We start from the raw sequence: 21816 nt of genomic DNA, 5'->3' as shown, positions 1-21816 counted from the left end.
TCTGAACACGGCGTATCTTGTTGTTTCCTGATGAGCAAAGCCAAAGTTGCTCCAATCAAGCAGCTAAGTATCCCAAAACTCGAGCTTCAAGCCGCCGTCCTTGGAACCCGTGTAGCTCACTTCATCAAGAAACACCATACTATAGAGTTCAAGGACACCACATTTTGGTGTGACAGCATGGCTGTCCTGGCTTGGATCAAAAACTCAAAGTTTTTGTGGGCAACCGAGTAAACGAAATTCAAAGTCAATCGCAAACCAGCAGCTGGAGACATATCAGTGGGAAAAGCAATCCAGCCGATCACGTTTCTCGAGTTATTCTTCCTGCTGACATTAAAGGGCATTGGCTAAGCCCACCAGCATTTTTGTTCGAAACAAAAGAAAACTGGAGCACTTTTCTCAACACCGAGAAGGCAAACACCACAATGGTGCGACAAACAATTCAACCAGTGGTCTTAGCCAAAAAATTCGCAAATTGGACGAAGTTGTTAAAAACAACAGCTCAAGTGTTTCGGTTCATCGAAATCTTGCGAACTAAATCCAAAAGAGCACTCAACATCAACGACATCAAAAATGCCAGGAACCACCTTATCAAAGTATCACAGCAGAATTCGTTTGGTCCCTCAATTGCTTTTTTGAACAAAAACAAGAATTTGTCATCCAGAGGCAAACTTCTGCCGCTCTCACCCTTTCTGAAGGATAATATTTTAAGAGTTGGTGGCAGGACAAAGAGAAGTACATTGGGATATAACACAAAGCATCCAATTGTTGTTAACGCAAAGGAATCAATTACCCGACTATTCTTGGAGAAGTGCCATGAAATCTGCATGCACTTTGGAACTGAGTATGTCAAAAACTTTGTACAGCAAAGTTACTATGTTTTTGGCCTAAGAGACTCCTTACGCAGCATTTCATACAAGTGCTTTGAATGTCGACGCTTTAAAGGACAAGGTCTTCAGCCACCTATGGCAGATCTGCCTGATGCCCGATTTCCAGAAAACGAATCACCCGTTACCTTCACGAATGTAGGACTTGATTATATTGGGCCCGTCACCGTTATTCAAAGGGGCAAAGAAGAGAAGGCCTATATCTGTCTTTTAAACTGCTTAGTGACTCGAGCAGCACACTTGGAAGTGACAGAAGATCTAACAACATCAGCTTGTATGACAGCCATTTGCAGATTCATTGCTCGACGTGGACAACCACGGCTCTTACTCAGTGATAACGGAAGCAACTTCCTGGGAGCCAGAAAACAAATCAGAAAACAAAATCTGCAGTTGGACCATGACTTTATCAAGAACAACTTCCGGACCCAGTCAGTTGAATGGCGCCTCAATCCCCTTCTGCTCCTCACTTTGGAGGCGTGTGGGAAAGGCTCGTACAGATAGTAAAACGAGCTCTTCTTTTGAATTTGGGTTCTGCCAGATTGACTTGGGACGTCTTCACAACCATTGTCGCAGAAGCAGAATGCTTAGTTAATGCACACCCCTTGACGCACGTCAGAAGCGATAACGAAGACGAAGATCCCCTAACGCCAAATCATTTCCTTATTGGTCGAGCATTCCCTAACATACCAGTCTGTGTATTCAACGAGAACCCTTCACTGAAGACGAAAAGTTGGACGCAGATCAGACAACGACTGGAAGCAATATGGAAGAGGCTGGTCCGAGAAGACTTGCCTACCCTGAACACCTGAAGGAAGTGGACCAACCCAGAATCAAAGCCTGAAGTCAACGATGTTTTATGGGTACTGGAAAAGTGGACTCCGAGAGGAATCTGGCCCTTAGGACGCGTGACAAGGACGTTCACCGGCCCCGACCATACTGCTAGATCTTGTGAAGTAAAAACCGCTCCAGGTCTTCTTACCCGCCCAGCTTTGAGATTAGCACATGTTTTCCCGAAACCGATCCAATCAGGTTAGGTTAGGCAGGCCCCGAGAATGTTACCGACATCGATAATCTTCTTTCATTGGCGCTAAATATTTACCGCAAAATTGTCATACTCGTTGTAAACTAAAAGATATTGATTCATAACACAAGAATTTGAAACCAAAAAAGGGCACGTGGCAACAATGGAATTAAGGTAATTTTGAGGACTAGGGTTTTGAGAACGTCAAAGAACAGATCAGAAAGCTTAGAAAGAAGGCAAGTCGACGCCCCCCAACCGAGAACCAAACGACTCCCCCAAGAGGCATCGACATTGTCACCGGTACCACAACTGTTCTGGCTGGATTTTTTATGGTTTTTGGGGAATTTGCGGGAAGAGATGCAATTATCTAGACTTGGATAATGATTGTCTGTATTAATTGAAGATGTATATTCTTCAAATAAGAGTAGAATTCATTATGCCCAATGTGTTGAACGTTTTGTTTCAGTATTTTCGGGACATATTTATTTATAATAACTTTTATAAACAAGCTTTGAAATTTAAAACATTTAAAAGAACTTCATCATATTAATACAGAAAACGAGTGTGCAAAACAGCAGCAGTTTGAATAAGGGTTTCTCAAATAAAGGAGAATATAAGAAAAAAATTCTACACCAGGAAGAAATCGCTGCCTGTCATCAAAGACAGAAAAGTACCAATTTCCGACACTAAATCAAAGTCTACATCTCTAACGCACTCATATTAAGTACTCCTAAACTACTAAAAAAGTATCCGCGTAAGGGTGTGAAAAAGGTATATTCTACCTCAAACTATGGTGCCATTTTCCGTTCAAGTAACATTAAAACGTGAACTTCTACCTGTACTAAAAGAACTGTTCAATTTGAGAGAAATAAAAACTGAATGAACTAAGCTGACAAGCTCAATATTAATTCTCAATGACAATATCGCCAACGATATTAGTAGTAGTGAAAATGCCTGGTTTGTAACGGGGGGGGGGGACCTGTCCCCCCCCCCGTTACAATACAGGCATGGTCTTTTTTAGGTATCCTCTTAGAATTTCTCTGACTTAGAGTGGAATAAAACTTAGCTGTTTCATTTAGTTCTTCGAACAGTTTCAAGCTTTGACTTGAAATTTGTTTTCCCCTTTCTAACCGGGAAAGTTGGTTGGTGTTTGTATAAACAATTTCTACTTTCTTGTCTCAGCAAAAATTTAGAGAAATCAAATTTAAGATAAAATTTTTTGATATAAATTTATAATGTAACTAACCTGGTACATCCGGAACATTGAAGACGGGGTCGAGAAAGTAATCCATAATAAAATGTAGAAATAAGGTAATAACTATGAAACAAATGAGCTTTCTCTTATGAATTAACATTACTCGTTCAATAAAAAAAAACGAAAACTGGCAAAACTAGAAACATTGAAGTTAATAACCAATACAAGGTACCAAAAAAGAAACAAAAACAAACCTACATCAAACAGTTTCAAACTCTAAACAGTTTTTGAGTTTCTCATTTTCTAATCAGTTGACTCAAATTTTTTTGTTAAATGCATTTTAACCACCCAACTGTTGCTAGCAAAGATATACCCATTATTCACAAAAACTATTTAACAGTAGCGCAAAAATTCCCACAAAACTCAATTCGCCTAAATTACTTTTTATCAGCATGTGAGTTCTTTAACGATCAAGAAAATTTTGATCACGATATTGCGCTTAAACTTAGACCGTACGGTGGTCTTATTGGAATTGACAACTCGTCTTTAGATCATCAACTTAAAAGTTTTAAAGTCCTTCGGTTACATGCAGTTTTGCACGACGCTGGGGGTTTTATATACGAAAGATACAAACAAGGACCTGGATACTCTTATATGCTTCCGTGGAAAAGCAGCAACTGTTTTAGTGGTCATTTGTCGGGAATATTGTTTTGCCTATATATAAAGATTTTTCATCCGTCAATTTTTCATTTATTGGAATGCTGAGCAGCAAAACAGTTGTGTTAGACGTTGAAGGGTTCCGTCACAGAAAAGAAAAATTTATTGTTAAAGAACTTGGTGTTTGCACCGAGGACTATCTCGACTGCGTGTCATTTTTACCTCCAACAAGTTATAGTGAGTTAACAACTCAACAAAAGCAATCTTTCAGTTGGTTGACTAGAAATTTGCACGGCATTGAGTGGGAAACAGGAAACTATCCCTATATTTATCTCACACAAATAATTCAAAGCGTTCGTTTGAGGAATCCGGGTTCAATATTCTACGCTAAGGGAGAGGAAAAAGTAAAATTTTTGTCAGATTTGCTTGAGTGCTCTATTATTGATCTGAATTCACTCGCGTGTCCTTCAATATCTGTGAACTATTTTACCCAAAACTGTCAAAATCATTCAAAGGGCAAAAACATTTTCAACAAACATTGTGCAAAAGAAAAAGCCATTTTCTATTTCAACTGGTTAACAAATGAGAGAGGAATTGACGAAAGTGGAAGCACCCTTGTCACCGAGTTCAACAATTTGCGCCTTGATTACGGGGGACGGGAATCTGAGTCTTTCAATTTCCAAAGACGAAACCATAAAAACCGGAAACCAGTTTTTACAGAGAAAAGTTAAATTGTTGCTGACTGAGGACGAAATTCGCTCATTTACTCATTTAGTATATTATATTGAACCTTTTCTTCAGTGGAGAAAGCAAAATGTCAAAAACTCAACCCAGAGTCTGTCCTCCGAGACTCTTACTGATGTCGAAACACCCGGTTGGTGAAGAAGTAGACAAGAACGATCCTTCACTGCCGAAGGAGATTCAACACTTGGTGAGGGAAGAAAGAGTACACAAAATTGTTCATTATGACAAAACTGAGAGACTCCCGGAGTGCTTTATGGTTCATATGAAAGACTTTCTAACTGAGTTCAATTGCTATGAATTGTTTTATGTAGAGTGACTTTTTCTCAATACATTTTTTAAAAAAAATTATTTTTGTCTCGAGATGGAGGAGGTAACAGTTGATCAAGTTGACGCTGTTGTTGAAGAAAGTTTCTTTGAAAAAGAAAGTAGCAGCAAATCTTCATGGAAATTTTGTAATCAAACAACGTTGCCACGGTCAGAAGTTGTATTTTTTGTTCAAATGTTTGTTATTTTACTGCTGATATCACTTTGTATTGTTAAATTAACCATTTTAAAACCAAATTGTGAAGAAACTTCAGTTTGGATATCAATATTGTCAAGTTTAGTTGGATACATTTTACCAAATCCAAGACTATGAATAAAATTATATCTACGCAAGATAGGGTCTTCATGGCCGTTGTAGGGCCTTCAGGTTGTGGCAAAACAGAGTTAATTTTCAAAATGTTGATTGGAAACACATTTTACCCAAAAATTTAACAACATTATTTTTTTATACCGAGAAATGCAACAAATATACATCAAAATGGAGAAAACAATTGCTGTTACGTTTAAAAAGTACGCCAATTTATAATTTTTGAATAGTCTTGCAAACTGTCTTCTGATAATAGACGACTCGTGCGAAGAAATTTACAATGACAAAGAATTTGTTAAATTGGCCACTGCAGGGCGTCACAAAAACATTAATGTTATTTATATCAAGCACAACCTTTACCAACAGAGCAAGTGGTCTCGTACAATAGACTTGAACACGACACACATCATTTTGTTCAAATCAGCCCGTGATATTCAACAAGTCGAATTTTTAGGTAAACAATTGAACCTCGTTAAATTTTTAAAATACTGCTATCAATTGGCAACGAAAGAACCGTTTGGGCATTTGCTTATCGATCTTGATCCAAAAACTTCTGATTGTTTACGATACTGTTCAAATATTACGGAGCCAGGTCCATCAATTTTCTATCTTCCATCTGATAAAGCAGAAACAACTCCACTAAACAGTGAAAGAGAAAAAATTATCTATACTGAAGCAAATGGTGCTTTTGCAGCCAAAACAGTTAAGGAAATATTTGCGTAGTTGTGATAGTGATGCTATACTGGTTTTGTGTGAATGTCTTCACAATGTTTTACTGGGCCATGTTAGAGTGAAAGTAAGAGACTTAGAAAATTACAGACACATATTTGAAGGTGTTCTCAAGAAAAAGTCATCAATGGATAAACGGCGAGCACTAGTACTAACAAAAGCCGGTTTCGAACTCATTCAACTCATTATTAAATTTTGTTTCATCCATTTGAGTTAAGCAATGTCAACTGCTGAAGAGTTTATTTTGATTCCCAAAAATCAGTTTATGAAGGAGCAACCATATTCCTCACAAATTCTAAATGATCCCAGAGTTCAGCATAGAGGTGCTCAATTTTCGTTTTTGAACCGCATGCGACCAAATGAGAACACTGACAAAGAGAACCAAGAAATTTTGGATACAAGGGAAACAACTGATCCTACTGAGTTGTCAAAAGTACATGCAGACAAAATTCTTTAAAATCTCAACATGCTAGCGCCAGCAAAACTTACCAGGACGGAAAAAATAATTAACCTCATTAAAGAATCAAAAAAAGTTGTTATAGACGAAAAAGAAAATTTCATTGTTGACGGAGCCGAGACAGGAATAAATGTCCCTATTTTTCTCTATGATTTGCAGCAACCAACTAAAAAAATAAATAATCCAGATTATTTCAAGATTTTAGAGGCTTTAAACATAAAAGAAGACTTGGTGATCAACAGTAATGCTAAAATTGCGATCCGGAAAAGAACTCAGAGAGTTACCAAACAAAAAGAGAAAAAGAAAACTTTTGCGCCAAAAAGAATCAAGCACAAAGAAACCAGCCAATTACTTACAGAGGAATCCTCAGAAGCCGGAAGTGGTTTCGAAACCTCAAAGGAAGACAGAACTCAGCAAGAGGAGAAGGACTGGGAGTCTTTCGACGAATGAGAAAAAATTGCTTGAGCTAAAATATACGAAAGGCCCCACAGCATACGGAAGCTTAAAAAATCTACAAAAAAGCACAAAGTTGAAACCAAGTAAAGTGAAATTGTTTCTAGAGGGTAAAAATGCCCACACAAAGCATAAGAAATATAGAAAAAGATTTCCAACACTGAAAGTTATTGCTTATGACATAAACGAGATTTGGTCGCTAGACTTGGCTTATGTGGATAAATTAGCAAAAGAGAACAAAGATGTAAAATATTTGTTGGTTGCGGTGGACTGTCTCTCACGTTATCTACGAGTTGAACCCTTAAAATCGAAGTACGCCACAACTACAGCAGATGCGTTTAAGAAAATGATAAAGAACAAGCAACCTAAAAAAGTGTGGGTAGATGCTGGTACAGAATTTAAGGGCTCATTCAGCACTCTTTGTCGGAAAAATGATATTGAAGTTTATAAAACTTTCAGCGAGAAAAAATCAGCATTTGCGGAAAGAAATATACGTTCGCTCAAGAATTTAATATACAAGTATTTAGAAGACAAATGGACATATTCGTATATTAATCAATTGCAGAGCTTTGTACAAACCATTAACTCTAGAGTCAACAGAGTAACGAAATTGGCGCCGAATAAAGTAACAAAAAAAGACGTTCCTTACTTGATATCATTAATTTTTAATGATTCATCAAAACTAGTTCGCCGACCAAAGTTTTACGTTGGTGACTTTGTGCGAATATCAAAAGCGGATCTTCCTTTTAGAAAAGGATACAAGCAAACATTTACCAACGACGTTTTTGAGATTTACGATATACCTACAACAAATCCCCCTACTTATAGTCTCATTGACGCATCCCAGGAGCCAGTAAAAGGAAAATTTTATGAATTAGAGTTGGTCAAAGTTAGAGACAACAGTAGTGAAATAACAAAACATGAATGAATTTACCGTTCACTTAGTTTCATCAGCCTCTATGAATATTTTTCCTCAAAACACCTTGTCTTCTTTCAAAAACTATTTCAATGAAGAAATTAATTTGGAAGGGGATTGGCGAGTTGCTCTAAGTGAAATTATCTTCCCTGCAAAAATAAATCAAGTGAACAAGAGTGATTTAAAGATTTTTTCCTCTGAAGGCCTCAAGTTTTATGAGAAAAATATTCCATTTGATGCTGTCTCCAGACCATACGGAGGAGAACGAGCTATCATTGGAACTGGTTCCTATGAAAACCGTGATCATCTTTTGAGATCCTTAAAAACAGCTACCGGATTGCCTCATTTTGACTTTCAATTTAACAAAATCAATGGAGTTTTGTTTCTCTTTTTTGATAAAAACGAAGGAATTACTTTTCCGGATAACGAAATTCCAAGCATCCTAGGTTTCAACGGTATTCATGATGGGTCTGGTTATCATATTGGATACAAGATGTTGGACACTTTTGAAAATCTGACCATGACAGAAGACGAAGAAAAAACGTTTGTTGGTGATTATCCTTTTGATTTGTCTGCAGGGAAGCAACTGATTTTTATTTATGTTAACATAATTGAGTATTAATACGTAGGTGATACTAAAGCTCCTCTTATTCGAGTCATTGATTCAAAACAACGCCTGAAAAACGGTAGCCCCTGTGAAATAGAGCCAACACACAGAATTGTCTTCAGCAACTTGGAATACAAAAAGTTATTATCAAAAAATTTTCAGTCAATTGAAATTCAATTGCGGACAGAAACCGGACAATTAGTTCCATTCGCTGGAACGGGAAAAGTTATTTTGACATTAAATTTTAAAAAATTCGATTAAATGGAAGCCTACTATCATCAACAATCGGTATCACCATACTTTTCAGGACACTATCGCCAACGAGGAAGTGGTTTTGGGGCTTTAGCAGCAGGTATTGGCAGAGCCGCATTACCGATTGCAAGAAAGTTTCTTTGGCCTGTAGCCAAAAAGATTGGACGTGAATTAATTGTTCAAGCAGCTCCTTAGTTGGTAGAGGTTGTTACAAAGAAAAAGTCTCCAAAACAAGCAATAAAATCGACTGTGCAAAAGACTGTAAGAAAACAAGTTGGAGGATCATTGGTCAAAAAGAAGAACATCAAGAAAAAAACAGACAAAAAGCCGTTCAAAGACCATTCACAGAAAACAACCCCTGTCGAGAAGTCGTCTCAATTCTTCTCTAAAGTTCAAAATGTTTACTAATTTACTGCCCGCAGAGGCAACACACACCACACTTGATTTATTTGAAAAACAACCTCTGCTAGTTACTTTTGATAATGCTTTTACTCAAAAAGTTGGACCTTCCTATTCCCCGGATGGTCCAATGCTTGAGTTTGAAGTTATGGGAGACAGGAACAATTTCATAGATTTGCAAAAACTTCTCCTTGAAATTAAATGCAAAATCTCCCGAAACAATGACGGTGATTTAAGGACAGGAACTGATGCTACAAATACAGACTCGCCATACTTAAGCAACAACGCACTGCATTCTTTATTTTCGGAATGCACTGTATCTGCTAACGGTGTTAAAATTTCCAACACAAACGGAAATTATGCACACAAAGCATTCATTGAAACAGAATTTTCGTCAGGAAAAACTGCAAAAAACACATGGCTAGTTTGTCAAGGATATTATTACGAGGATGAGCCAGCTAAAATTGATGGCACCGACGGTCGCGCCGAGGATGTTACAGCAAGAAAAGCCCTCGTAGCCAACTCCAATGAAAACTATTTTATTGGAAAACCATCAAGTGACATTCTAACGTGTGATAAACACCTGCTTAGTGGTATTACTCTAAGAATTTCATTCAGAAGATCAACAAATGATTTTGCTGTTATTTCCGAGTCAAACAAACATTACAAAGTAAAAATAATTGAAGCAAATCTGTATGTTAGAAAAATGACAGTATCGGATCATGTTTTGACGGCAATTGAGAAGACTCTACTAAAAACACCTGCAGTGTATCGCTATACAGAGGTTTTACCAAGAACATTTTTAGCTACAACTGGTTTTCAAAGTTGGAGACAAGAAGATGTCTTCTCAAAGGAACCAATTCGAAGAATGATTATCGCAATGACAACAAACCGCGCGTACCTTGGAACAAATCGAACAACACCTTTTCATTATCAGAAGTTTGATTTGAGTCAAATTGTTATTTATCGTAACGGACTTCCAATAGTTGGCACGCCCATTTCAACCGCCTCTAATCAAAGGCTTTTTTTTAATACGCTTGAGGCTTTGGATTTTCTTGAAAAGGGTGGTCCTGGTATATCTCTATCAGATTATCCCAACCATTTTATTATGGCCTTTGACCTAACTTCAACACAGGAAGCATCACATGATTTTATTCACCCTGAATTGACAAACTGTTCAATTTCAGTTGAGCTAACGTTTTCGAGAGCACTGACAGATAACATTGAAATTTTGTTTTTGGGAGAACGAAGTTCAACATTTTACGTGTCATCTGAGAGAAAAGTCACAAAAAACACTCTTATTACATACCCAGTGACTAATGGATAATATTGATAATGTTAAAATTGCCAAATTGATCAACAAATGTGTTCATTTAAAATTTCTGTTTTGCGGAGTATTCCCAGCTGATAGTTTTCCTAAGCTATTTGCAGACTCTTTTATTTTGGTCAATGCATCGAAAGCTAGAACTATAGGAACTCATTGGCTACTCATCTGTAAAAAAAACGACAAAATTTATTTTGCTGATCCATTGGGAAATTCGCTGGAATTCTACTTTGCAGTTTACAGACGGCTAAACAGTTTCTATGGAGAAGTAATTCAACTGTGTACATTGATGCCAATTCAAAAAACTAACTCAAAACTATGTGGTCTGTTTTGTATTTATATTGCTCATGTTATTTTTAGCAATAAATACCCTTACACAATGTACATGAATGATGATGACCTACTACGATTTTCAAAGCATATGCTATAATTCATTTTTTTACTCCTCTGTTTTCAGTTAAAAAAACGATCTCAAAGAAAATTTAATTTTTGTATTTTTGTTCAAATACAAATTTTACAAACAACGTTTCACTGTCAAAATTAAGCGAACCATAGCCACTAAGTATAATATCAATAATTTTTGAAAATTCAGCGTAGTGTTCATTGTAATATATCTCCACAAAGCGTTGATTAGTCAAAAGTGGTACAAAGTCAGTTTGAGTTTGAACATTTTGCTTTACAGCATGGCAAATGCTGGGTAGTTTCTTCATAGAAAAGAAGTTTCTGTGCAGATTCTGTTGTTGTAGACAGTAGTCAACTGCGTCAATAAGTTTTTCCAAAATTGGCCCGTGAACAACGAACCCGTCCAAATCATAAATGAGACATTTAAAGCAGGTAAATAAACAAGGTATTGCATAAGCTTTTGAGCTGTCTGTTCCTTCTAAGCTTGATAGATTTTCAGATGAAATTAGAACATGGTAATGAACAGAAGAGTTGTGACAAAATGAACTTTTTCGGTGGTATGCAAACGCAAAATTAGCAATTTTATCTTTGTCCAAGTTTGGTTTACAAAAGAAAAGAAGAAAGCGAAATGATTTTTGAAATTGTCGAAAATAATCTGGAGAACGTTCGTACATTGCTTCAGCCATTGTATTTTTCTATCTTGTAGGCTAAGTTCTTTTTGTGTGCTAGATTTTTCTTGACTTTCGATAGGGGTTGACTCTCGTCTTCCGAATTCGTATCGTTGGTTGAACGAATATGTTGTGAAAATTTATCGTTCTCGCCTTCTTTTCTTTTAATTGCCTTCGATGTAACTTTTGGAGGCTCAGTTTGTACTGTTAAAGGAACCTCTGTGTCCTTTGAATCGATCAGATCTCTGATTCTGTGGATATGTTCGACTAGTCTATCAAATTCTGAAAGAGAAAGGTTTACTCTTTGGGAGAATTTGTAATCATCATCACTTTGGTTGTTCCTTCTGAACAGCTTTATTGCAGCATAGGTACCAGAAGTTTCATAGGTTTTAGTTGAGACCCTTACAATTCTTTTTGCAGTTTCTGAGATATCAATAAACTGATCGCAGAATTCTATGTCTTTCTTGAGGGTTTCAGATTTTTCCATTTTAATGCACTCAGGTGATATACTGTTTATTAGAAAGGAATAAAATCAAATGAATGGTTGGAAAAGGAAATAAAATTGAAGTACTACAAAACACATACTCACAGAGCTGCTAGACTTTGAGCACTATAATAATGTGATTGGTCGATAATAATTCCTCAAAACCTAAATCATATTAATATAAAAGCATTATTGCAAAGAAACTCTAGCGTCTTTTAACTATAGACTACAGTACATAGCTTTCAAGACACCCAATTACAATAAAATAAAAGCAAATGTTAGAAATTGAACTTTGATCCCGGAGTGATAATACCAAGACCAAATACCATAAAAACCTTATGCATTTTATCCAACATATTGAACAGAATACACCTTATCTCTGGGGTCCATGTCAAAACTTTAAGATAATAAAATACACTATGTTAAGTTGTTTGCCAAAAGCAAACGCTTATCAGTCTGGGTTTACGCCTGTTCTGAATTTCACTTAGTGCAAAACTTTGTATAAACAAATAAAACTTTACGACATATAGTTCTCAACCACAATACGCAAGTGTTGAAAAGTGAACATATTCCTTATTTATATTCCTTGAGCACTTTGTCGTTTTCAACAGTTAAATTTTCGTTGCAGTTCTTGAAATAAGAAACAAAATGTCTCCAGTAGTTATTATTCTGAAAAGCGAGAAAAGCTTAGAGAAAAGAACAATAGCTTACGAAACATACAGGAAAGAAACAATCGTTATTATTGAACAAGGATGGACAAACGATACCTGGGTTACATCAAATCACATGTCTCTTCCGGTAGTTATGTTAGATTTCATCCAGTCATTTCGTTTCGAAAAAGCATTACTAAAAGGCTCCCAGTACACATTGGATTTTGTAACAAATTACACCAGAGAGTTTATATTTGACACCTCTGTTCTTGAAGCAAATGTTCGGAAGATCTTCTACGACTACGACTTGAAAGAAATACCTTTATACGAAAATCAAGAAGGATATTGGAGAGATCTCGAAAGAATCGAGGCTCTCTGGAAAATTCCCAATATTGAGAGCCCTGACTGTGAATTTAATGACAGTGAAAACTATCTGAATTTCCCACCAGAGACACCTACTACACCAGTGTTTCGATCAGTAGATGATCTCAACTGCTCGGACAGTCAAGTGACTCCACCCGCATGCCGATGTCTCGCACCCAAAAAACGAAAACTTGTCAGTAATTCTAACAAAGATTGAAGAAATCGGATCTAGAGAAAAACTTGATAAACAGAATGAAACTATACTGAAGGGAAAAAACTGCTATAATGTTCAATTTATTCAATCTTACTAACTCTCTAACCTAATATAAAAACGAATGAAATTGTACATTCTTTTGAATTTTTTTTGCAGCTAACTCTTGAGAACAAACACTACAATAAATGTTTTGGAAAGCAACAGGGTGATACTACTGGGACTAGCACTTGGTAAATTTTTATGGGAAACATTAAAAAAGAGAAAGATCAAAGAAATCGAACAAATTTAACATTTACCACAAAACCATAGTAGGTGCTCAGTTGAGAAAATGACAAAATCTTTGCAAAATTCAGAAAAAATTTAACAGAAAATCTTCTCTTGAGTGAGCGGGTGTCTGTAAAACATACTGCATATACTGTTGCTCTATTGTTGAAATACATTCAACATTTCTTTAAACAAAATGTGAACAAAATTTATAAAATGAAAAAAATTTCGATAATTTTGCACAGTAAACAAATCAAAATTTCCGAAGTTATTTTCCTTTTTGAGGAACAATTTGTTCCCCAGGTTGTTCCACAGACGCAGTGCAACAATTAACGTCTGAATAATGACCCAGTGGAATCAATGTTTTTCATTTCATTTTGAAAAAACATCAGTTCAACAGAAAACAACTTTTAAAAAATCAGAAAATTTTTCAAAATTTTTCAAAAATGAAAAAATTCCATCAAAAAACAACCCTATATCTGCAACCTACCCACCCTACGGGGTTACGAGCCAGAAAATGAACACTCAAAACTAAATTTTTGACAATTTCAAAAAAACGCATAAGTGTTGATACAAACCCGAAACCTTAAGAAATAGGTGAAGCCGAGGTCCTACAGAGCTGAAAACACGATTTTTGGAATCAGCGACCTCGAAAACAAGGCGCAGCCGCCGTTTTCGACCCGTTTTTAACGTATTTTGTTAATGTTTTTAAAGATTTTTGGACCCCCAAATTCTCCTCTATAGGCTACCGCATTGTACTCCTCTGTAAGAAAAGTAAAAACAAAAAAGAAAGCTTAAAAAGGGGGTTTTCCCCTCTTTCAATGAGGTCCTAAATCTTGAGCACCATATATCTCTAGTGTATATTCTAATCAGAGTGTAAGAGAAAGCTCACATTTTTTTCGAAGTTAAAAGAAAGCGAAGCATTTTTAATGAAGAATAAAAAAAACTAAACTAAAATAAGGGGAGGGGATTGAACTTAGCGAGTACCGAAGAAGTACTCGCGGTGGATTGGTGCTGACACAAGATGGAATAGTTTTTCCAGTCTTGTGTCCCTCTTTTCTTCAGGGGTAACGAATATTTGGTACTTTATAAGATCAACCAGGCGGAAGTGCTCATTTCCACCAATGTCGAGCAACATTACCAGCCCCTCAATATTTTTCAGAAGAATTCCTGTATAATTTTTTTTGTGGAGGGTGGATTCATTGAATATGACCGTTATTTCTTTAATGATATGTTTTCTGTAGGGGAAGATATAGGGGCACGAGAAAGATTTTTGTTCAGAATCCATTTTTAACTTAGAATTTGGAATTGCGATTAGAATTTTAAAGAGAGTTAATAGACTAAAGAGACTGAAAAGTGTGACTTAAATGGGAAATTTGGAAAATGAGGGTAGGTGGTCTTCCGGTTGTCAGCTACTAATAAACATTTACTACCAATATTTAACACATATAACCAAACCCCAAACAAAAATAAAATTTCCTAGCGAAAAGGGTTCCAACCAGACTCGATACAGAAAACCAGTTGTTACCGCTGGCTTTGATCCTGTGGAACATCAATCGAGCGGTAGGCCGCACCTTGGCACCCCAGAGCTTGATCTCGTAAAACATAAACTGGCGGTACTTCTGATCAAAAGATTGTTTAACAATTGAATTAGGAATAAGGAGTGGTGACCATTCAACTCAAATTGATTTTAAGTAGGTTGTGTCTGAGCTCCATTCCCTTTGGGTACCGAATCAATCGTAAAAACTTCGAGTGAGGTCCTAGAGGTTTCCGAAAACTAAAGGAACACAGATTATAGCCAAATGTTAAGGTTAAATTTAAAGAACTGATAAGAACAAAATGTTTATAGAAAAGAGGGTGTGACTGAAGTCTACGTAAGTTCTTCTCAAGCTAGAACAACGTTAGGATTGGGCGTAGTGGTTTTATTCAATCATTCTTTTGGATACGAAACACTCATTTTCAAAATTTGTTTGCTATCAAAAAGTTGATCAAACTCAAACTTTGCCTACTGTTTGCTTAAAGCTATTTGCGGAAATGAGCTGCCAGTGTGATATCTGCCAGAAAACTTTTTCAAGTTTGCGCAGCTTAAGGAGACATCGAAAGGCAATACACAACATCAAAACCCAGAACAAGCCACTTCAGTGCAATGAGTGCAACTTCGAATCACCATCGCTAGTCGGAATGATCCACCACACAAAGCAGCTGCATGGATCCGAAACCATTCATCATTGTGTTTATTGCAGCAAAACTTTCTTACTGAAATCAGTGTTCGAAGATCATATGAAACTAAATCACGGAATGCCCCAGTGGAGAAACAATGGATACAGTGGTGACCTACCCGTGATGTCATCAATAAGTGGAAACTTACGGTCGATTCAATTGCACACGTCAGGCAACGAAAACGACATGCTTGAATATCTCATGAATCAAAAACATGAGATTCAACAGATCGTCAGAAGTGAGACTGAAGCGGGACCGAAAAAAAATTCAATTTGCAGCAAAAATTAAAATGTTGAAAGACGTATCTGAGCAAGAAGAACCAGAACACTTCGATTTTTTCATAAACTCAGAAATGACCATCGTCTACCCAGGGGAGAATCTGACAGATGAAATGTTCTGGAATAAAGTTGAACAAATAATAAACAGTATCTCGACAATAACAACAAATGGAAGCGGATGGCGCTTCGAAAAGCTTCTGTCATTCGAGATAAAATTGTCAAGGTTCTCCCAATTCGTGCTGGCTCCTACATTGCTTTGCCAGTGAAGTACCAATCAGAGCAATCGCTACTGAACATCAGGAACTACGAAGATCCAAACTGCTTTCTGTATTGCTACACGGCTGCTTTCCACTTATTCTATGGACCCCCACTGGTGAACGAAGACACCACTTGGAGAACAAACTATGTTTGCCAAGCCCCACTATACCTTACACTATTTGACTTTACAGCTGTACTCGGAGCTCGGTCTGAAAGTGACTAAAATTCACCGAGTGCTCAGATTCTTGCAAGGATTTTGGTTAGCTCCCTATATAGAGTTACATAGCAGAAAGAGAGAGCAGGCTACAAACAAATTTGACGAGAATTTCTTCAAATTAATGATAAATAGTGTGTACGGGAAAATGTGTGAAAATCCGAGAAAACGTACCAACGTCATGCTAGTAAGATCTGAGAAAGGGCTGCTAGAACAAAGTTCAAAGTTTAACTTTAAGTCGTTCAAAATCTTTAACCCGAACCTGGCTGCAGTAACTCTTCGTCGCACTGAGTTCACTTGGTCAAAGCCGTTGATCATTGGAGCCACAATACTGGATCTCTCCAAAATGTTTATGTTTAGGTTTCATTATAAAATAATGAAAGAAAACTTTGCTTGCAAACTTTTGTACAGTGATACAGACTCCCTGACGTATGCAATTATGACAGAAGACCTCTACGCTGACCTAAAAAACAATCCCACTCTCTCTAAAGAATTCGATTTTTCGAACTACCCAAAGGAATCAAGCCTCTACAACCCGACCAATAAAAAGAAAGTCCTCAAATTCAAAGATGAACTGGCAGGATCAGTAATGACAGAATTTGTTGGAATCAAATCCAAGATGTACTCCATAATCACAGCAGGTATGTTTTTCCAGTTGTTTTACTTATCCAAAAAAAAACTTTGCAATTATGTTCTTTAAAATTCTGAGACTTCTAGATATGTTTAATCCAAGCAAACAACTCAAAATTCTTTAATATAAAACCAAAGGGCATAGAAAATTCCAGTAAAAAACGGCGAAAATGTTTGTTTTTCTCATTTAGATACCCAGAAAAAGAGCATGAAGGGCATATCCCTATCCACACAACGCTTATTCAATCACCAGTCTTTCAAAAAAGTCCTGGTGCAACAATCAACTGAACGTGCACCGAACTACCGCATAGCGTCAGAAAAACATGACATTTTTACAGTACGCACGATCAAAATTTGTTTGTCCGCCTACGATGATAAACGCTTTATTTTTGACGACGGTATAACAAGCTTACCTTTTGGCCACTACACAATTGTAGACGACATTTTCATGCGTGAAATTCTGGATAACTGGGACGTAAATATGGACAACACCAACAATTCTGAAGGGGCAGAAACTACTCTTGGTAACGGCGACGAACGCCCGGAAATACAAAGTTTGAATTCAAGCACGCTGGGTGATAGGTCAGACAACAGTTTCAAGGAGACAGATTGGGGTTTCCTTCAACGCACGTACAATGAAAGTGAGTTGGAAGTAAATAGCTGTGAAGTGAGCGAGGAACCACGCACACCCAGTCATAACGAATTCATTTTATTTGAAGCTGAAGAGAGCGACGAGGAAACCCCAGTTGTTCCTCACAAGCGTGCACGGCGTGCAATTTTATATGAATCTAGTACTGACTCCAATTAAAAGCAATCAAAAACTTGCTTTAACTTTTTTGCATGTTGGTAATTTAGTGAACAGAACTGGTAAAATTTATGGAATAAAAGTTTTGTATGTGTGCTGATAATATGCCGGGCAAAATTAGCCCGTATTTCCTTTATTCCTAACGGTTATTGATTAGAAGCTAAAGTTTGGACTAACGCCTTGAAGTTAATTAAATTCACTTGTACTTTTATCTTTGATAAGCTGAGACAAGAAAGCAGAAATTGTTTATACAAACACCAACCAACTTTCCCGGTTAGAAAGGGGAAAACAAATTTCAAGTCAAAGCATGAAACTGTTCGAAGAACTAAATGAAACAGCTAAGTTTTATTCCACTCTAAGTCAGAGAAATTCTAAGAGGATACCTAAAAAAGACCATGCCTGTATTGTAACAGGGGGGGACAAGTCCCCCCCCCCCGTTACAAACCAGGCATTTTCACTACTACTGATATTAGAAAATCATCATCTCATTAAAAGAAAATATTGTGTTTCACGAACAAAAGTTTACGAATATAAGTTTCCAAACTCTTCTTGTGGACTATAAAAAACCAAGAAAAGCTTCCCCCACAGAAGAAGACTAACAATCAATCACGGAAGTCCGAAATCTGTTAGCCAATCAGAAGGCGCCTTTTCTGAGACACAGAAACACCAAATGAGTTTAAGTAAACTTATAAAGCATGATTTAGAAAAACGTAGATTTAACTTAACCCATTAAGAAAAACGATGTAGGAAAATTTTGATGTAGAAAAACGTAGATTTAACTTAACCCATTTTTAATGGAATCTTTGTTGGAATCTAACAAAAAGTAATCTACATTTATTAATTTTCAAGTATTTTTAATTGATTGGTGGACAGTAAAATTTGTTTTAGTCATAAATATGAAAATGGACAAATACTTGCTGAGTGAAGAAGAGAAATTGTTGTCTAAAAGCTGGTTATCGCTGTCATCTTTTTAAGCTCCATGCGTGACTATGTTAATGCGCTACTAATGTTTGTTAATATAAAAATTATTCACTTTTCCTCACAATTTTTGTCGTATTACCATTACACCGCAGAGGTATACCCCAAAAATTCCGCCTTAGAATAATCGGCTTGAAAATTAGATACAAACAATGAACGAAATTAGGAGACATCCTTTGTATCTTACTTTTTGCAAAAGGGTTTTCGCCAATTTTGCGAAATAAAAGAACATTCGGATCAAAAAATAGGTTACAAGTCTTGTAGCACGTTTCCGCTCAATTTAGGTATCTATTATTCGTGCGCATTTTGAGCATACAATAAGCACTTTTAAAAAGATTTAATAGAAGCTTTCAAAGCTTTAAAATGCTTTAAATACATGCAACCACAAAAACTGATTATTTTCCGAATAATCTTTTGCACATCAAAAGCTTTGTATATCAATGTTGGACGGGCCGATTTTATTAATAGTAATAAATAGTACTAATAAGTAGTAATAAAGTACTATAAGTAGTAATAAAGTAGTAATAAAGTACTACCAGTAATAATAAGTTAGGCTTAATTAAATAATTAGTAATTAAGTTAGGCCTAATTGCGGATTATATGCGAAATCGAGCTACATTGCGTGCGAAAAATCGATACATTAATTGAGCAGATGTGTGATACAAGCCGTGCAAAAAATAGGTTATAGAGTTTGTACTTGTATTTCGCGGCTAGGATAAGGACACTTTTGCTAACACAGATTGACAATTTCCCATCCAATTTGCCGTTTTCTGCTAAATTAGCTATTTTCCGCAAAATTATTCCATTTTCATTGTATTAACATAGAGAAAACGAACACGAAATACACGCATCGGGCCTGTCTGCCCGTGACGATTTGGGCATACCTCTGCGGTGTAATGTTTCTTTGTATCGGGGATACAAACACGGACAGTGTTAATGATCCTTTATTTTTCTTAGTCAAAATAACAAATATTTGAGTATGAAAAATCACTAAAAACATGAAAAAACTTTTATAAATCAAAAGTTTAATTTCTTTCGAAAAAAAACTTTTGTCTACTCATGTTTTTATTTGAGAAATTTAGTCATCAATCGTGCAACAATTCGAACCTCAAAAAACGCCGAATGCAGATGACATAAGTTATATTGAAGAACCAAATATTGGGAAAAGGCGGAAAAATTGTCCCCAATTTCATGCGTTCGCAAAAACATTTGCCTGGCAAACTGGTTCAATATGTCAACACAGAAAAACTAAAAATTTCAAAAGACATAATTTGAACAGAAAAAAGTTGCGTATAACTTGATTTTAAGCGTAGAACTTGCATATTTTCGCGTTTCTAAGACTAGATCTTACATAATTTTGGCGTACATTTTATTTAAGTTCAAAGCTTGTTTTGCAGATAATGTTTTAAACATAGAAATTAGTCTAGTATAGTTTATTTATTATATAGTTCGACTCCATTTATCAAAAATAGACCGAATGTTCTGGCTGATTCTAATCTTTTGTGCTATCTGCTGAACACAATTTCTTGGAACTGTTTTCTATTATTTAAAAGACTTCGGATCAATGAAACAAAATCTATCATTTAAAAAATTAGTTTTACAGCTCTAAAACCAGTAGAAAAAAATCATTCCATTTTAGAAAAATGTTCAATTTTGCCATTTCATTATTTTGAAATTTTTATCAATTATACGGTTGGAAAGATGCGTTAAGTAAGCAAATATTATCTCGCTAAATCATAATTCGCACTGATCACACAAACTTAAAAAAAAGGGATTAAAAATTTCGTAAAATAAACTCGAGTTTCAATTTAGTTAAACCCAACAATTGTCCATGGCACATCAAAAATTCTTTTAATCCAAATTGATCAAGTACTGACTTTTTGAAAGATCAACGCTAATTGAACGCTATATAATGAAGATCAACGCAAATGTTTTATTGTTAAAATTCTATAATATCAACGCTTAATCATACTGTAAAGCGTAAAACTTTAAGAGATCAACGCTATGTAGAGATCAACAAATATGCTTAGAATTCCAAATTAGAAGATGTAAGATCTTTTCTTGGAAATTAGAAACACCAAAATTCATCAACGCCAGTCACCGCATATCTTTCATAATATTGCCAAAATTCCACGTTCTTCAAAATCGTTTTCCCGAAAAATATTTGCATATATGATTATACCTATTTGTTAATAAATGATTCCAAATCAAATGAAAATTGACTTTGAAACCTGAATTTTTCTCTCGGCTATGTTTATAAATGTATAATATGTCTTGATTTACAACAATTTCTAATTGTTTTCCATCCAAATAATCAGATTAAAAATCAAAGAATGCAAGATTTATCCAGGAAAAGTTGAAGAAAAACCTATTTCACTTTATGTGTCAGGGATATTTTTCTGATTAATAGTAGCAAATTGGCATTTTTTTGTGAGCAAAATTACAACCTATTCTGCTAGTCTCAACATTCGGACAAATTATTGGTTATATTTGGGTATATTGTCACAATGGGTATATTGGCATTGGTTATTTTTCCTGACTCCGTAAGAATTACCAATGTTCTTAATTACCCTATGTTGATCTATTCTTACTTTTCGTTTTGCCAAAAAATTGGGGGGGGGGGGGTACAGGCGGAAAGGATCCAAAATTTTTTTGACTATTATTTTTTCATACTCACATCAAGCGTAACAGTTGCAGAGCCCGCCTCTTCTCTGAATTGTTGAGCATCTTGTAATTCGTAAATAACAATAGTTGCTGTTATTATAACCAGGGACTCAATCAGAACTGAAAATTGCAAACTGTTTCTTCTTCTTCTTCAATTACGTCACATTTTTTTCTGGCCTGGCTTTATCATTATACCCCCCCCCCCCCCCAAAAAAAAAAAAAAAAATTAGCCCCCTTTTATGAAAATTAGATACGACAAAGATACAAACATTTTGAAGGACTCTTGTAGGTTATATAAGCCTTCTAATCGGGGGAAAATCCCTTCTCTCCCCCATATTCCCTTATTCACAAGCTCTCTGGTAGCCTTATGTAAAGTCTCTATTATAATAACATAACACCCCCCCCCCCCCCCCCCCCCCCCCCCCTATATCTGCATATTGATATTACGCAACTTG

The 21816-nt window shown here is 36.0% G+C and overlaps 1 protein-coding gene across 1 annotated transcript in view; it reads right to left on the bottom strand.

The window, feature by feature from the left end:
* LOC142354225 (uncharacterized) overlaps positions 1-21491 on the bottom strand; it is a 37616-nt gene extending 16125 nt beyond the window's left edge. The window contains exon 1 of the mRNA XM_075406477.1: positions 21375-21491. The gene's annotated coding sequence lies outside the window, so the exon portion shown is untranslated. The remainder of the gene's footprint in view (positions 1-21374) is intronic.
* Positions 21492-21816: the final 325 nt, after the last annotated feature.

This window comes from Convolutriloba macropyga, chromosome 15 (assembly GCF_964194025.1).
Source record: "Convolutriloba macropyga chromosome 15, txConMacr16.3, whole genome shotgun sequence".
NCBI lineage: Eukaryota > Metazoa > Xenacoelomorpha > Acoela > Convolutidae > Convolutriloba > Convolutriloba macropyga.
Note: the sequence above shows the minus strand (reverse complement) of the source record. Positions and strands in the feature narration are given on the sequence as shown.